The 19642-nt window shown below is 38.1% G+C and overlaps 1 protein-coding gene across 1 annotated transcript in view; it reads right to left on the bottom strand.

The window, feature by feature from the left end:
• Nucleotides 1–19642, bottom strand: part of LOC118748384 (fasciclin-2-like) — a 294950-nt gene that overhangs the window by 25350 nt on the left and 249958 nt on the right. The window lies entirely within an intron of this gene.

Here is a 19642-nt window from a genome sequence, read left to right as displayed (position 1 = left end):
TATTGACGCCAATGCCAGCTGTCATGTACATACATACATGATCAGGCAAGCGAGTACTCGTACAAAACACTTATTGACCCATCAATTCACACATTTGCATCTTACTTTTTATTTCTTAAATACTTTTTTTAGCTTTTTTATGCTTTTACCCCTTCAACTGCACCGCCATCCATCATCTGTTGGTGTCATAAGCAAAAAAAGGCGACCCCCCGTGGCTGGCGGTGAGCACATGTTGCCTCAAAATAAAAATAAAAATATATACATACATATATGTATCTATTTGTCATGTAGTTGTTTTTGAATTCCTTACAGCAAACAGTCCACACAAATCAATTGTTCCACAATGCTTAATCATAATTGAAATAAGCGACAGTACCGTAACGAAACCAGCCCGAATTTGGTTGTTAGTTGAAGCTGTTCAAATGTTGCTAACATTGCAGGCTGCCATATCAATTATGCAACAATCTCTGTGGTCATGGGTGCATGTAACATAAAAATTAAATATGCATATGAAAAAAATGCATCCTGAGTGCTAGAGATGTGAGTTTGAACAAGTGTTTGATACCGACTCCGTCTTTTATTTCACTTTTTAAGGTGATGGAGAAGAGTGTGATGCTGCTAAATAGTTTTTGTTGTAACATAATGAAAATTTCTCCTTTTGCGACACCGTCTGCTCATTCGAACTTCCTTAAAATGTAAGACGGTCGCCATATTTTTCACATCCTCCAGAACTGTTCAGAAGTCAAATGAACTGGTTAACCCAAATCCGGGAAAAAGACACACTTAGGCCGCTTTGGACCCACTGTGATAGGGTAATAGAAGCACCATATATGCTAGTTGTACGCAGTTCCGCTAACTTTCAAGAAAATAGTGATAAACGAATGTCGGCAGATTCTCGGTATTGAATTTATCTGGTACTTAACTCAATCCATAACTGACTAATAGCACAGAACACTACGTATAGCGACTGGACTAAAGAAGCTATCTTCTCAATGGATGTGGGGTCGAGTAGCAGTAGCTGTATGGTAGGACCAGAGTTGTTTAAAATCGATGGCTCCAAAGGATCAGTGAAAGCAAACATTCCTTCTTATAGCAAAGAGGCGAACCGCCAACCTGCCGTTTTTGTCTCGTGCGAATATTTTCTAAGTACACTTTTGTGGGTAGCAGGTCAAAGTGATATTGCGGAAGACGGCTTGACGCTCGGGTTGAGTTGACGAGGAAGGAAGCCATAGAGGTGGTCTCACGGTGGAAGAAACGTGTGGCAGGACTCCTCAACAGAAAAGCTTCATATCAGAGAAAACCAGGATATGTCAAACAGCAAGATATTTATGTCCCAGGGTGGACTAAAGCCAAGCAAGTGGCCTGAAGAAAGGACTCAGAACCAAGACCACACCGACATGCCGCATCATAAATAGCTTGGTCGGCAGCTGCGGCTCTTACTTCTCAATATGCACCAGTAAATTTTTTCACCGACAGCCGCGAAGCCATTAAAGCTGTAATGGTTAGTATGACAAACTCGCTTTATATACGACAATGCAGGAATATTTTAGATGAACTCTGCGATAATAGACGGGTCGCTACATACTGGGTGACTGGATACAAAAAAAAGAAATTGAAGGGAATGAGTGGGCCGCTTTGGTGGTAAAAATTCGAGTAAACTTCCCACTAGGTAGATACCCATCCTGCAATTGTTTAAAGAGAGAATTAGACATGTAACTAACACACGCTTCCTGTATACACCGCAAAAACCACCAACAATGTTCTAACATTTTCAACGCTGGACTGCTAGGTACTATTTGGGGTACTTATGGGAAATCTACTTTCTTCTCCTCACTGAAGGAAATTGTGGACCTAAGGACTGGCTACACGCTAAAAACTCAATACGGCCAAGTTATTTGTAAGCCAAAGCTTCTGCTATAGGTCTCATCGAACATATTGTGTGAAAGACTGAAGCCCACCGTCAAAGAACTGATTGGACCTTATCAGCGTGGCTTTAGACATGACCAAGTATTCACAGTACGTCAAATATTGGAAAATACCCGCGAGAAAAGGATCGACACTTACTATCTATTTGTCGACTTTAAACTGCTTTCAACAGCACTAAAAGGAGTTGCCTATACGCCGCGATGTCTGAATTTGTTATCCCCGAGAAACTGATATGGCTGTGTAAAATGACGTTGAGCAAAATCACCAGCTCCGTTAGAATTGGGAAAGACTTTTGCGAGCCGTTCGCCACCAAACGTGGTTTCAGACAGGATGACTATCTTTCATGTGATTTCTTTAATCTAATGTTGGAGAAGATGATGAGGGCCCTAGAACTGAACCGCTCAGGAACGATTTACTACAAGAGCGTGCAATTTCTGGCGTAAGCCGTTGACATCGACTTCATCGGAAATAAAAACCGCGAAGTCTGTTCTGCCTTTTCTAAGTTGAATAAGGAAGCAAAGCGAATGGTTCTGGTCGGAAACGAAGTGCCTCCTGTCATCAAACAAATGACCATCTTACAGTTTATGTGTGATCTTACTAACCAGCCAAGATAACTTGAGGTATACAAATACTTTGAAGAACAGATCACTACAACCATTCAGGGAGAAATCGAAACGAAATTACCAGGGACTATGCTAGGAAGCGTCTTATAAAAGGACGTAAGTTTTCGATGCGGTACCCGATAGTGGTGTTAGCTGAAGAAAAAGGTACTCGATGTTTTAGAAATATCAGCTGGGGAGGGACTTTGCTTCGCTCGTTAATTAGATCAGAAGAATTTGCGCCCAACTTTCGGTAGGCGGTTACAATTCCGAATATATGTATGTACTGGTTTCGGCCCGAAGTCTAGCAACCAGGGTCGTGAACCGGATAAAAAATTTGGTCGATTCGGTTCAACGGTTCGAACCGTTTTGCTCTTTTGAATTGGTTCACCAAATCAGAATTTTGGTCTTTGAAGCGGGGTTTCGGTTCGGTTCAACGGTTCGGAAAAAAAATTAACGCGCATGCTTAAAAGCGCAGTTAGCCAACGACGTAGCGTAAACGTAGGGTGACGTACGTAGCAGCATATCAAATTTACTGTTGATAGAGAGAGAGAGAAGCAATGGCAACGTCACCGCCATGCGGTGGTGAGTTTTCGTTAACACGCGAATCCCATAAGGTAGATCGTGTCACGTCAACCTACGTCTACGTTACGTCGTTTACTGTTTGAGCTTTAAATCCCAAGTGTCAAGTGCAACAACGCGCAAGCATAAGTGTCAAGTGTCTGTTTCGGTTTTCGGTTCGGAACAGACATTTGTGGAAAATTTTGGTTCGGTTAATGGTTCAGTTAGGTAACTGAAAAAAGCGGTTTTCCGGTTCAAACCCGGTTCGGTTCAAAACCGGTTCAAGTCCCTGCTGGTAACCATCTCTAGCGAGTGAAAATACAGCTATGTAGGTGTGTATGGATGCTTTTGTGTATGTGCCTTCGATCGAAGAACTATTAAATGCATGTTTTGAACACATTTTCCAATTTTTTTGACGTACTTGCACATAAAATTGCTTGGTATAAATTTTATATGCATGAAAAATTGTGCACATGTGGCTTGAATAGGTCTGCTTGTCTTTTTACATGTCTTAAAATTTTTACAGCCGCTGGAATGTTTGTTGGAATGCTGCTGTGGACATTTCTGGCAACACCCTCCTGGCCAAAAACGGCGAGTGCGATGGGAAAGCCATTTAACAGTTATGGGCAAAAAAAAAAAGTTTTGTAGCAATGCTATCGAATTTTTTCATACAGATATATCAATGCATGTATGTATGTAGTTATTTCAAGCCTAACATATGAAAATAATCGAAATATAAAACTTGCGCAATGTCTTTAACATGTGTCCATTGCGGCAATGCCGAAGCGTAAATGACATTTTTGACAGCTGCCGGCGGTTGGCCTGCCTGCCTGCCTTCCAAGCTGCCACGCTGCCACGCTGCCACTCAGCCATGCTGCATATCCTTAACGCCCCACATTCACACGCTGCTAGAGATGCAGATGAACATCTGCATAACTATTTTTTACTTTTATTTATTTCAGCGCGCTTTCAACTGCTTGGCACTTCATTCATTCATTTGCTCAGCGCTTAATATATATGCATACGTACATACATATGTAAGTTTTTTCCATTTATAGCTCTTCGCTTCATATTTGTTTTGATTAATTTTCAACGCCTTTAATGTTTTGTTTACATTTCCCACACGCTTATTTTGCTGCTTGATTATAATCACTATACTGTCTGTCCCACCCAATACTCCTCTTCCAGCCCACACTCCCACAAACGCACTCGTTTGCATTCATGATTATGCAGTTTGACGTCTGCTGACATTTGTTTGGAAACCGGCAAACGAGCTTTGCCTCAATGAAGCTGTCAGTAGCGGCTGTCAAAATGGAAAACAATATGCCAGTGCGCTTTCGCTGACCCACTGCTAGGCATACATATCAGATATAAGAAGTACACATACATATGTACAGTGACGAGCAAAACTGTAACATGATTAAACACTTTTTATTTCAGCCACCGCTATCTTTCATAGTTCTAACGACTTTCATACTTTTGTTGTATATTCTTATTGGTACACCCCTACTCCCTATCTCACAAAGATTTGAAGTCAATCCAACAGCAATAATAAAACCAGCAGGCAAAAATGTAAATTAAGGCAGATGTTACACTTTTGCACTCACTCTCAGTTTTGCATTTTACAGTTATATTTTCATTAGTTGGAAGTCAGATGGCTTTTTCCTGTATTGTAATTTATTCAAGAAGTGGTTACCGTAAATAATATGGTTAATCAGGAAACATAAATGTAAATAATATATTTACTGCGAAAAGGCGGGACCGCAGGGAAAGTGGCAAAAAATTGTGGAAATTGCCACATGAAAATGTTAAGACTGAGAAAAAATATAGCCTAAAGTGTTACTAAGGACAAAGGAAGTCTGTCAAAATATATTACAGTCCGATATCTTGTGAACTTAGTAGCAAGTAGCGCTGCAGGCACTACTACAGAAGCGCTTAAGGTATTAAAATTGAATGCAAATCAGTAGATAGTGAGGCGAAAAATTGCCAAATTGAGCACAATGGATCATAAAAGAAGAAAAAAGCAAATTTGATCAAAATACATGTGCGAGTGTGGCAGCGTTTTGCTGCATCGCACGAAAACCGGACCGTTGCCTATTGGGATATGTTAGGCCGTTCAGAATGCAATAAAAACATATTTTTAAGTTTCAATTGAAGGTTATTTGGTCTGACAAGACTAAATTAATCGCTTTGAATCAGATGGCCGGGCATGGTATTGCATCAAAGGCCCAAATTAAGCCTACGCGCATCATGTAAGGCAAACTGTGAATCACAGTGGTCGGTCAATAATAGTTTGGGGTTGTATTTCAAAAATGTTGTTGATCCGTTTGTAACCATTATGCGTAAGGAACAGTATCTGTTCATATTTCAACAAAATTTGCAAGATGTAGTCGAAAAAATTAGAGTTTCTGCTGAAAAAGCAACCAAAACACACTGCACATGTTCGCAAAGACTGGAACAAAAGCAAAAATTTGCAAATTTGGAATAACCTCCACAATCCGGGGACATGAATCTCATCGAGAATTTGCGAAATCAACTAAAAGCACATCTTACTAAGTATCCAAGTCCGTCCAATGGAGTACATGAGCTGTGAAAGCACACCAAGGATATGTGGGAGGCTATACCTCCAGAATTTTTGCTGACATACACATTAGGTATGCCAAATTGCAACCAGGAACTAAATAAAGCAAAAGCATACTGAACATTGTGTTAATAATTCTTTTTTTTGTGAAAATTGTCAAAAAGTTATTAAAAATATATGAGTGCAAAACTGTAACATTTGCCTTAATTTACATTTTTGTCTGCTGGTTTTGTTAATGTTGTTGAATTGACTTCAAATCGTTATGACAGAGGAAGAAAAGATGTACCAATAAAAATATACAACAACAGTATGAATGTCGTTAGAACTTGGAAATATAGCGACAGCTGAAATAAAAAGTGTTACTCCATGTTACAGTTTTGCTCGTCACTGTATATGTAATATCAGAATTGTATAAAACTGCAATACAAATACTTTATTCGTTATGAGCCCCCAAATTAATGGCTAGGTTAATGATTTACATATCAACGTGTTATAGTTGAGCTACATTAGGACATACGGCCACTTATTGGAAAAAGTTGTAAATTAAATTGATTTTAACTTTTTTAACAGGTGGCAATTATCTTCAAAAATATTTTCAAAATAAATCGACATCCACACGGCTGTAATATTTTATCTAACTTTTACATTAATTGATTTGAACTTTTGAAAATGGTGGCAACTGTCTTCAAAAATCTTTTTATATATTAATCCAGATTCCAAACTATCTGTGTGCCAAATTTCATTGCGCCATTTTCTAAAGAACCTTTAGAATTTGTCAATAGTATGCAATAAATTAATTTTTTAACTTTTTTCTAAATCATCCCGACCAAAGAGTAAACACAATTGACTCATTTTGTATCCGACTGAAATGAAATAAATAACAAATTCTGCCAAATAGTGAAGCCTTGTACGATCAGAAATAAAATAGTAAGTCATAAAGAGACTACTACTTTAGCAATTTTAGGGCAGACATTTTTGCTACGCCAACAACCTATCGAAAAAGCTTTAAAATTGGGGGGAGGTGGGAATCTTAATAACAAGCTTTTTTTCTTTCGTATGCCTACCGACCCGGTCTAACATAGCAATATGCAAATGCTCGCTATATTTTAATTGCTTGCATTTGTCATACCATTTAAATTAATTAACAAATAATGTACGACAAATTTGCATAGTCACTTTCAGTTAAATATTTAATATTTATTGCACTTATCTCAATTAAATGAGTTGTCAAATTTGTATGGCTTTTTCATCTTCACAAATGGATTTGCGCTCTTCGCTGCTAGCATTCAACTCATTTGCTATGAACTCGCTCCTCATGTTGTTCCAAACGCAGACGGAATAAAGTAGTTTCGCAACTTTTATGAAGTTTTCTAAATAAATGCTGAACAAAATTGCAGCATTTATTTTTATATTTCAGTCTTGGAGCTCAAAATTTCGTACTTGCTTTCCCACTTTCTTCTCACTTCTCTCTTCCTACTGCAGACTTCTACTTCTTTTAATAATAAACCATTTAACTATGCAATCAAACTTTTACCCTGCAAACTTTGACACTTTGCACAGTTGTCCTTAGAAGAGTTTATAGATTTAATAAAAATGTCATAAATTACCACTGTCGCTAACAAATGGCAACAGTGTCAACAAAAGAGGAAAAAAGACATATGGAAGTATGTATTTCAACGAACAGTGTTGCGAAATAGCGCTCTAAAAAGCAGCAGTACCTTTGATATTTGCTGAAAAGATTGCCTTTAGAGCTGGGAGGAGATAAAATTTGATGTATTTTAGGACTTACAAACAACCCAGTGGTACTAAATAAATGTGATTTAATCGAATCGATGTATTATTTATAAGTCGCCTGCTGGCTAACAGTACATACCTAAATATTTATAATGCGAATTCATACTACGTTGCCCTCGTTGCGTATACGGGGGACCTTATGGAAAAGTTCATGTGGTTAACTTCAGCAAGACTAAGTTTTGAACTGAAACTTCGCTTTGTAATCTAATCTGGTATGGAAGCAGAAGATACGGAAAGATTTTTTAACAAAATTTAGGGAAAAGCGATCTCGAAGAAATCTAAACGCTATTCTTTGAAGTTCATGGTATTCACACAGTCACTCTTTTTTTACTGCGATACTTTCAGCATCCCACGAGACTATATACATATGTATATTTATCAAAAAGAAGACGATTCCTGAGTCAACGAATGTACTAAGCTCACAACTTATATAGTAAATAAAACATTGACTTTTAAAATAAAGCTCTTTTAAGCTTTCTATACATTTGGTATAGGCGCGTGCAGAGTAAAAGCTATCTCTGCCCATCGCTGGTATACAGTGTTAAAAGTGGTCTACCGACGTCCGCTGAGCAGTACTTGCTGAGATATTTTCACCGAATTATTTTTCTGAGACTTGGTGGTTACAAACCTCTACTACCACAAAGAATGATGGAATATATATGATGCTTTTCGCATCGATGTGTTAAGAGACGAATACCTGAGCTTTTTAACACCTAAAAGCCTGTTATACGTACATGTAAAAGAATCTTCCGTAGAAATTGGGGACTTAAGCCCAAACTTGCTCGGAGGATGCGTCGACTATCTAACTGTGCTAGCATTTTCCAAACGGAAGTGCTGAGGATTGGAATGGCTAGTAGGGTAGGGAGTAAAAAATTATAAATTTTTTCGCACTATTGTTGGTATCATCAACAAAAAAAACCAAATTTGTGAGATACTGAAAGTGTACGTTAAGCTCGATGGCGGAGACTCGTCTGGGATCTGGCTCATAGGAACGTACACGACGAAAAGGGGGCTGATGAGTTGCCTAAAGCAGGAGCACCGCTTGATGCATCCGAACTCCATACAATAAACTCGGTGTAATAAGGAGGAAATACACTTGACATTCGCACGAATGGCTGAATCATTATGGAACAACCTACACACTTACAAAACTGCAAGGAATACCTCTTAATGAGGAAAAGAAAAGATATCAATAAAACCCGCAATTAAGGGTACTGGCCCCTTGGTGAGCATGCAGCAAGGAGGTGCCTCACATACCACCAATGGTGTCATAGCTGTAACCTCGACGAAAGTAGGGAAACTGTCCTAGGTACCTTATCTTTGCGAATGTCCACCACTGGCACGTAACAAACATATGATACTATGGCAAATTTATCGACAGGTCAAAGTGGTTTGAAGAAACCAACGAATTGTAGATAGCGTATCAAAAAGATGCTTACATCACTAATTGGGCCCCACTCAAAAATTATTCGTAGATTGAAATTGAGCACGAAAAGAGTACAATGGGCCGTACGTAGTCTGAGTGCTTTTTTTCTGCAGGCGTTGTTTTTTATTACTGCAACGCCGCGTATGAAAATCCTAAACAGCTTTATTGTTCTATTTTATTTCGTTCTGTTTTGTTTTGCTGTTACGTCATTTGGGCCGCCACACTTTGTTTAAAATTCATTTATGCTTATCCTGCTAATCTCTTATTTTGGCTAGTGTAATGCTTTAGAAATTTACGTTCTATTCTCACTAAAGTACCACATTGCAATTGCACCACCGCACTTTTGTGCGCTTTCTAACTGAAATAAAAAAAAATGTAGTAAGAGAAACGTGCCAAAAAACGTACATTTGCCACAAATTCGTGGCTTATACTATGTACGCACATATGTATTTAAATACATACTTACATCATTTACTATGAACTGCATTATTCACTTAATCCCGACACCGTTGAAATAAAAGCTTGAAAAGTGCATTCGCAAAAAGCGGTAGCACCAAAATAATATTCATTTGCAGTAAAGTAGGTGAAATAAAGTAATTACGTGCAGCTTAAAACCCACATTGCAATGGTCAGTGTTAGCCAGCCTTACCAGCGACAAGTTCAAGCAAAAACAGAGCACATTTTTGTTCGCAGAAAAGGTAAGAATAAAAAATGTAGCTGAAAGTCTATTCATGCGCCGAGCACAAAAGTCCAAAAAAGGCACATATTTCAGTAAATGTGTGTATATGAACATAGACAGTTGTACATTAGGGTGAGCCAAATTAACCAACCTAACGAATTTCTGCCCTTAAAATGACCTATTTACTGAGAAAAAATTCTTCCATGCGGAAAAGCTTTTATTCCAATTTTAAAAGGTGCCGTTGGGAATTTTAAATTTTCCATGTGAATAATATGTTATTTATTTTTTTTTTTGTTAAAAATATTATACTATTTCAGAGCATTAAATTATCTAAAAAATTACCTTGCCTAAACCTAAAAAATATTAGACTTGCTTATTATGAAAGCCGAAAAAGCAGAAATATGCTGAAGTCTAGAAAATAAAGAAGTCTGATGAGCAGATGTGGTGATCTCCGAAATAGCTGCTATAACTTCTACCGCTTAGGCTTTGTTGCTTTTTCAATTTTCCTAATAAACAATCGTGGTACAAAGCTCAATAAAAAAAAATATTAAAAATAAAATGTTAATAAGCCACAACAACATTAACAAATACACAGAAATATGCAGTTTTAGTGCTTTATGATTGGAAATATTCATGATAAATGAAAAAATGATACAAAATTTTGAGTATAAAGTAGATTGGTCAGAGAAGAGAGAATCCATTATTTATTTTTTATAGCATTTTCAACATTAATTTTCGTAATTATTAATTAAATTTAGTTCATTGCAATTTTTATTTTAAATGGTTCAAACTTTATAACATTTTTAATTAAAGAAAAAAATTGCAAATGCTTTTTACGTGGAAATTTGCAAATGCACACCGACGCCTTTTAAAATTGGAGTAAATAGGTCTTAAAATTCTGAGTAAATAGGTCCTGTTAAGGCCACACACTCGCTAGGGTAGTTATTTTGGCCCACCCTATTGTACATATAACACATATATATATGTATGTCTGCATCTAACATCTGCATGAGGTGGTCGATCAGCGGTGAGGAGCGCAAAACAAAAAACAATAGAAAGAAAAAAGTTAAATGCCACCTTTGCATATCAGCGCGCTGTAGCGCAGCTTGTGGCCGCGTAATGGCGGCAAGTAAAAGTAAAATAAAGCGCGCACAAGCACAGCATGCAATTTATGAAGTTTGACCTCACAGACTGCGTGCTACATACATATGTACATAGCGCCGCCATATGCTAGTGTTCTGCTTTCTCGGCCTCCATACCAGCATGCGCTGCATATTAAACTTAAAGTCTGATTCGTTTGTTACTACTTTTTTAAAATAGTTTTTTTTTTAAATAAAACTTGTATGTACTTTTTTGCGCGCATTTTACGCTAAAACTTTTCCATGAGCGCTGCACTTTTGTGTTGTGGTAAAATTTATTAAAGCTAAAATTAATACTACTACTATTATACTTATTTGCAGGACGCGGCGCGCGCTAAAACCTAGTTGCTACTTTGTTGTTAGTGCGTTGTGTTTTTGGTTTTTATTTTTTTCTGCGGCGGGTAAAGTCGTACTTACGACGTGATTTACTAGTGGCGGGCACGCGCTTTGGCTGCAGTGCAACTTTTTCTTTGCGCGCCATTTATTCGCTCACCTACTCTCGCTACATGCAACCCTGCAAGTGAGTGCGCTTTAAAAGTTTTAAAACATGCTTTGCGCTGTTTTTTATTTCGTTCCTTTGTGGTGTGTTTATTGCGAAACGCCGAAAAAAGTACTCTCGTATTACGCGCGCAACATTGTAGTTTTCGTACACCTTGCGGCTTCCTCGCGCTTCCCTCGTTTGTATCGCTTTTTTATGCAGCGGAAATTTCATTTAATTAAGCCAAGAAAGTTTATTTACTTTGTCTCCTTTTTTATTGTGCTCTACTTACATGCATTTACTACTGTCGCGCTTTTACTCCCATTCGACGCATTGTTGCATTTTGGTGGTTATGTGTGTGCGCACGCCATTAACCGTATTGTCTTTGTCGCTTAACAACACTACAGCGGAGACGATGACAATGTATTGTCAACGCATTTGTTGCCATTACCATTGCCATTGCCTTCATTATTATTTTAGTTCTTTCGCTCTCCTCTTGTTTTTGGGCTGCCATTTTTGTTATTGTTGGGGCGCATGTACTACATATGTAAGTACATAGCTACAGCCTGACTTTTGCGGCAATGAAAAAATGCGCCACTTGGCTTTTTATTACCCACAACAATGAGATTGGCAACATAATGCGGTAATAAGCATGCAACAGAAGACATAGTGGGGATACGGTTAACAGCAAAATACCAAAGGAAGAAAAAAAATAGAAACGAAATCAACACTAAAACTGCAAACAGAACGAGCGAAAGTCAGCAACACAAAGTCACAAAACTATTCGGAATATTCTTTTTGCTGTCCAGAATTAATTGACAATAAAAATTGTTGTTGTTGTGTGGCAGCTTGTGTGCTGGCTTTTTATGGCGGCTTTCTATTTTTTTTTTATCACCCATAACATGCAAGCCGGTCTACGCTCTTACACTTGACCTAATATGTAAGTCTACTCCTACAATCATGCTCTTCTTCGCATATTCACTCTCCTCCTCGCACTCTCACTCTCACAATCACTCTTTTCCTCTCACTTTTACTTATCTAATTTCACACTCACTCTCCTTCTTTCACTCTGCCTATCTAAAGACTCATCTAGGCTTTTATTATTTTGTCAAACAATTGTTTTTGCTTTCATTTGGTTTTTATTTCCTTTTTATTGCTATTTTACTCTTTCTAGCTTATTTTCTAGGTATGCTTGTAAAATGTTACAATTTTATTGCTAGCCTAAATACAATGTACTAATTCTCAGCGGTGTAATAGCGTTTGCCAAATTGTTGTGTGCGTCTAACTGTCAAATTAGACAAGCTGTCAAGAGGATTGTAAAGATGGTAAGCAGCACAAAATTGGATTGTTTAGAACTTGTTTAGTATAAAAGCTGGCGTTTTATTGTTCTTCAGAGTTTAGTTAATAGTCCATTTAAAACCATTGCGACAGTTCCTTTCCCGAAAGTGAGTTCCTTGAATAGACTTGCTTGTGAGTAGGGCATGAAGAAATAAACCTCATCGAAGACTTTAAAACTCATTAGAAATAACTAACTATATCCATATGACTCGAGTCTTACTGAAAAGCTATAAATTTGCGTCTATTATACGTATCCTTTTGGTAATACATTCACGTATTTCGCTGTGCTAAAGTAACGCAGGTCTGACGAGGAAATTTTAGTTTTTCGTCTGTGACGACTGGTGGGTGGTTTGTTCCCGATGACGAAGTTCACGGTACCAAAACTTATGAATGTGTTAACTGACTCGCCTATGAACTCCTTTTAAGTCATGCCTATAGTATGTATGGTTCAGTTGATGGCGCGCGTAAAGCTGAAGTTTGTCGCAAATATTCATGAGATGGTTTTTGACTCACATGCGCACTATCCGCGGTACTTAATGTTTTTTCCCTCTTGACTTAGAGTATTTGTGCCTATATGGTATTTGGGCTATGTCAGAAGGACCAGTCCTAAGTGCGGCGTTCTAACAGCTCTGAGCTTCGTTCACTTAGTACCCGGCGACCAAACAGGCGAAGGTTAACTTATAACCGAGCAGTTTTTTTTAAAAGCACAGATCCTATGCCGAAAAAGGCTACATTTGTAGGTACTTCTGGCAAGACATAGGGCCCGTAAGGAACAATGTAAATTTGAAGTTTATCAGACTACAAATAAAGCACACTGAATATTCATCCCAATCCGCGACACCCGTCTAGTATTTACGTACATGAACATGTATGTTGCGTGGCCTCGACCTTAAACATACCAATTTAATCGGAAAAATTTAAACTTTTTGCGGGATATTTAATCCAGAAATCAGCGTCCTTACGGGACTGCTTTCGTAATCCAAGCTTACGTCAAGTATTTTCCTGCGACGCCAAATGAGTACGGTTCAAGGTGTTTGTTCATTGAGCCATTAAGAAGATGGAAAATATATTACTCCACTTTTACACTGCTGTTTCAAAACCAAAAAACTACACTGTCTCCAGTAGATTCTGCTCATTTCGCCTACCCGACCCCTGTAGCGCCTTTGAGGCTGAAGTCGCTGAAATACAGAAGGCGGTTGAATATTTGCGAACAGAAAAAGACGCATGCAACAACATCTTCAACTGCTCAGACAGTCAAGCGATACTCAAAATACCACAACTCTTAGACCGTAGCAGACTACCGCAGATACCTAAATGGAAAAGCTGAGCAGTTTTTTCTTCACTTGGTAAGCGTACCTGGGCAACGCAACATACCAGACTTAGAGAAGGCATGATGAGCAAATACGTTTCCTGGCTACGTGCAAGCTCATTTAAGCGATAAATCCCTTAAACTACTAAGTGGTAGATGGAAAAGCTCACCGCTTTCAGTAACCAGAAACTTATATGGCCGGATGGAACGAGAAACGGTTGAAAGATCTCCTCATGTGCAGAAGAGACTTAGCTACAGATAATTTGCTTGCATGCGAAGAGTTTGGGGGTTGCTAACCACGATTCATGCAGATGCTGCAAAAATGAGGAAGAGCCAGAAATCTTGCGGCACCTATTTTACAAAAGTCTCGCAAGCTGTAGAGGACGAAAAAAGCGCATCGGTTCAAGGCTTTAACCGACATTGCTCAAGTGGGCATACGGCCGCTATTTGGTGAGTAGAAAGGATTACATGATCCGCGGGAAATATCAACAGGCTCATAACTATAGCCCTAGGTATGCTGGTGTGTTCACTTGACAGCTATTTCAACATAACCTCCATGTGAGGTTAAGTAAGTTTAGGCTTACTTGGCCAGTTCGTTCCAAAGGACACCGACGCTCCAGCTTTGAATGTATTCAATTGGGAACCCGCTGAGTGTAGCAGAGGAAAAGCGAACTGGAGCCCTACTGTGATGGAAAGACAAAGTGGAGAGGGACTTGGCTTCACTTGGCATTTCCAATTGGCAAAGAAGAGAAACGACTGACGCGTTGTGATGAAGTCGGCCAAAATCAGTTAGGCGATTACAGCGCTAAATAAGAAGAAGAAGAAGAAGAAGAAAAAGAAAAAGAAGAGGGTTAAACGTGTCGCCAGAAAGGGCAAATATCGACTATGACACTTCCATTGAGCTGTGATCTATACGTTTATATGCAAGTTTATCCGCGATTCTATTTCGATTTTCGATTTTTTATTTCAATTTTTTTTTTTACAATGTTTTTTCGAATCCAGAATTAGTTCAAGTTTTTTTGCAGCACTTAAATGGACCCCAATCTCCAATAAAAAGAAGTAGTTCTAGCTAAGTTTTTTTAACTAAGATATGGCTTAACCTAGATCGGCTTGGTAAAACTTTTGATTTATCAACCTTTATCGCTTAAGAAACTGTTCACTTTATTTCGAAAACGGTCATTTTCTTCAGTTTGTAGATTGGCCATAGCAAGCATGATCTTTACACTTACACACTAGAATAGTCATTTTACTAGAAAAACCTCTTAGCGTAAACTGGGTATACTTTGTCATGAGCTAAGTAAGTTTTCTCTAAGTTTATTTGGATCGATTTATTTATATCCAACGATGAAAATATCCTAAGAAAGAATTCCCTTCAACGGCGCATGCTGGAAGAGTATCGATACAGATTCCTAGAATATTATTATATTTTATGGTTAGAGCATACGCTCTTGGTTGTATGACAAGATCTGGTACGCGATAGCCTCTATCCAATGATTTTGATTTGCAGGATTTTCTTTTCATTTTCTTCGAGTTGCGAGATGGGTATATTGTATGAGGTGGGTAAGTCTACGTTCTAGAGCCTCAGTTCATCTAAGAGCACAGAAAAGTGACTGGATTAAAACTTATACGTATTTATAACGGTATATAAATTCTGACTAGGATAATACAATACTATGTATGTATTAAATATATGTGCTTGAACTGAGAGGGTTTTAAACTTCTCTGTGGCGCGCCAATAGGTGTCCGTATAAGACGATAGATGGAGGAGTTGAAACAATTTTCTAATGGAAGACGTTTTGTCGAGCCAAGTAGGTAGTTGGGGTAGGGTTCCAGGGTTGGGGCGGTTAAGCTGATATGTATGCATGAAGAGTTAAAATATCACCACGGACCATTCTTAATTTCTATGACTTGCCATTTCGTTTACTCTGAAAACAAGTTTCTTCTTACTGCAGATGCATTTTCATTCAGCTCAACCTGATTGACACACATGAAATTACCAAAAATGCAGTGGAAGATGAGAAAACTGATTTCCAAAGTAAAACTGTAATAAATTATCGGCAGCTATTGCTTTTCTAATTACGTTGTGCGCGTATATCATTGACATGTCAAAAGTGGACCAGAGAAAAATAACAAAAAAATAGGAAAATAGAAAATAATAGTGTTGAAGTAAAAAAAAAGAAGAAAATCGTGCGCAAAAAAGCTGGAGAAACTAGCAGAACAGCTGGGAATGCCGCGCAGCAGTAGAGGAGGGCCAACGCGCGCGCTCGACTCAAAGGGCTAGCAAACAGTGGCAGCGAAAGTCAGAAGCAAAAGCTGCCGCAACAGCCAAACTGCCATAAATTAGAAGCGTGCACAGCTGCAATTATTTTAATATTTTTTTTAATTTGGTTTTAGCTTTGAACTTGAATATGGGTCATGTGAACGAAATTAAAAACTACCAGAAGAGGAATTACGAGAAAACAAAATTGCTGATGAAACAAAAAAAAAAACACGAAAAAAATCGGAAATTTTTTGAAAGCACTGAGCAAATAATGCAGCATGATGATAAAATGAAAAAAAAAAAAAACAAATGTACTACAAAATATGACAAAATGATGGAGCATACCTAATGTGCGCTCATGTACATATGAGTGATGAGGGTACTTGTAGTTTATTCAGTTTGTTTTTTTTTGCCCAATTTTCAGGCCACTCAATGCACAGCTGGATATCTGAAACTTTTTTACATTGCGCTGCATGCGAACAATGATGCTTAGTTTTGAGCGCATTTACAATTTCTTTCAACCTATAATTTTCACAAATTCCAGCAGCCAGCATTAAACATATGCAGCATCTAATTAATAATGCCGCTTACACTGATTAAGTCGTATTTAAAGGTTAATTATTTTTATTCGCAGCGAGCGGCTGCTTTACAAATGAAGTTCATAATTAATTGTGAAAATACCAAATACACACGGCTGGCAGCGGATTTTTTTTACATATACATATGTATGTATGTGTGTAGTCTAAAAAAAAAAATGCTTTAAAAAGTGTATGGAAAATAAAAAGTAAGGGAAAAATTTCAAACTTTTAAGCGCCTGCTATCCATGAGTTGTGCGCACCGCTTTCAGTGCGCTAACCACCCACCTGCATTTTTCCATATCGTTGCAACTGTGCTGTGAAATGCAGGCGCTCACTACTAAAATCCTTGAGCTTTCCTATTTTTTTGTTTTACAAACTTTATGGAAATGGTGTTTCTGGCTCAACTAAACGACTTTCAACTTTTGCTTTGGCTATCTACTTTTCAGTAGAGTTTTTTTGTTCCTCACCTTTCTGCTGGTGCTTGCAAAAAAAAAGTATAAGTGGCAGCTTGGCAGCGGGCTTTGAGTTTTATTTCCTGCGAAAAAAAAGTTATAGGGTGCTTTTTGGGGCTAGAACGTGAAAATCGAACTGAAAGTTTCAGATTTCAGGAACGCTTGAAGATTTAACATACCGATTGGTCAAAAATAAAAAAAAATCCACTTTCCAGCTCCCAGGAAAACATTTTTTGTTGGTAGCTGTAAACTGATTTAAGACATTCGGCCGTATTATGGTTGTCGACGTTGATGTAATTTTTTCATCAAAAAATAGCACTCATCAGTTCTACTCCGGTTTCGCTGACCCAAGTAGTTTTGCGAGGAACACCTTTCCGCAAAAATTCTGTGGTCAGCGTAGCTGCCGCTCTGTGCTTTTAGCTACTTGGTATTTTCAATACTTCCCGGATAGAAACGATGGGCGTGCTTTATTAGACTGAACCAATATCGCTAAGACGGTTACAACAGCAAAACAACATGAAGAAGATGTATCGCAGGGTTTCTGCAAATCTCTAAAAATCCTTTGATAGGTTGGGTTTGAAACACATACATATAAGGAGACCAAAAACTCCATGTATCTATCTCATTTATCAAGACCAGCATGGTAACCCATATTAATGTTCCCGACCTTAGAGTTTTTATAAGCTGGGCATTTTTTTTTTAGAAGACTTGGAAAAGCTAAAAACACCCCAAGTAGGTAAAAACTATCCTCATCCTTTTAAGTTTTAATTAAAAATCACCCGCACTATCAAATTTGTCTTGGTATTTTAAAGGTTAAAGAGTGTGACGTGAACGGCTGGACTGAATAGCTTCACAATAAGGACGTAATGATTTCTACTTGAGATAGAGAATTTCCCTAAAATATTCAATTAAACACATTCCAGAAATTTAAATATTTTGAGCCCAGATCTATTCGAAAAGTTTCTGAAAACTTATCTTAAGTGATTGACAGAGTCTGGTGAGGCAAGCATTTATGTTTGCTGCAGAGTCGATTTGTATCTTAGTTGAACGCCAAGCACCAGCCATCCAAATCGCCGAGACTCTTGGAGGATGTTCGCACTTCAAGGAAGCCACCATGGTGCGAAGAAAGTATGGCAGCATCTAATGGACTTTTATTGTGATTTTTTAGGTTTTTCCTACTTCCAATGAACTGTAGGGGCGAAATAATTGCGGCGAAGTTCATGAAGCGTGAATATTATATACCACCTAGGCTCAAGATAAAGGTGCTTATATCATATATAAGGAAATATGTATTAATCGGCTAAGTACGCTATTGAGGAGTGTGAACTAGAAGTTATATAACTCAACGTGGAAAGGCTCCACGTTAACAGTGTCAAGCATTCATGAATAAGACTCAATTTAATGTTTTATATGACAGCTTGCGCAAGAAAGGCTTCACTTTGAGTTATATCTTCAGCCTATATTTACTTTACTATAAAGCAGCAATTGAGGGGAATGGACTTGAAGCGACTTGAGCTTGTCAAGAGAAGGCGTTTTTGAGTAAACTTAAAAGAAGCCAGCAAACCGGATCCAGGCTGACTTAGATGCCAGTACTGATTACATTGCGACATTTTGGGACTTCAGATTCAAGAACCTTATATGTTTTCCGACTAGGAAAAAATAAGGTGCTGGCCTACCGACGAGGAAGCATGCTTTTAGCATTAACACCAATGGGTTAAAGATTTGGCCGGGTTTTTGTTCGACGGGCTTGAAGATCAGGCAATGATATAACCCACCTAACGGTTTTAGTGTCTCTTAAGCGGAGATTTGTGTCATAGAGAAGTACGTTTGTCTAATACAGAACATAAAGCAGAAAACGGCAATATATTAATTTGTAGCCAAGTGGCATTGAAAGCCAAAGAGTCTTTTCTGGGTATCCGAGATAACAGTATTGAAGGAGACGATATCACCGATGAGTTGGCGCACCAGCAATTTGTGCCATAAGCTATTACCTATGGATCACCAGACACCAACCGACTGTGTCAATGTCTTTATGATCGAGGATTAGGAAGAAACTAACTGAGGAACTTTGGAGGTTAAACCAATGAGTAGTAAGCGCTTAAACGAACTTACCGTGGTGAAGGAATCGGTTCACTCTTTTCGATTTAGGATCTCTGCTTTTCTCTAGATTGGATTACAGAATTGGAGATATCTAGCCTCTTTTCAGCTAGAACAGTAAATGTTTTAAGAGACACTATATGTAATGACAGCTTAGTTTAACTCTGGCTGGAGGAATGTGCCACTTTCTGGCATTCTGAGAAAAAATTTGAAATGCAAAATATGCAAAACGTACGTTGAGACGTGTGAGAAGGCAATACAAAATATCATCTAAGTTCTATTGTCCATGGTACCAGATAGGCAGCTCAAGAAAGTTATTTTAAAATATAATCTCAAAGAGTGTAAAGACCTCGGGATTATAAACTTTAGAACATTGATAAAGTAAACTGTAAGCTCCAACTAGTTGAGAAACAAGCAAGTCTCTT

Source organism: Rhagoletis pomonella, unplaced genomic scaffold, assembly GCF_013731165.1.
Source record: "Rhagoletis pomonella isolate Grant_MI unplaced genomic scaffold, Rhpom_1.0 Rhpom_scaffold_00013, whole genome shotgun sequence".
Taxonomy (NCBI): Eukaryota; Metazoa; Arthropoda; class Insecta; order Diptera; family Tephritidae; genus Rhagoletis; species Rhagoletis pomonella.
Note: the sequence above shows the minus strand (reverse complement) of the source record. Positions and strands in the feature narration are given on the sequence as shown.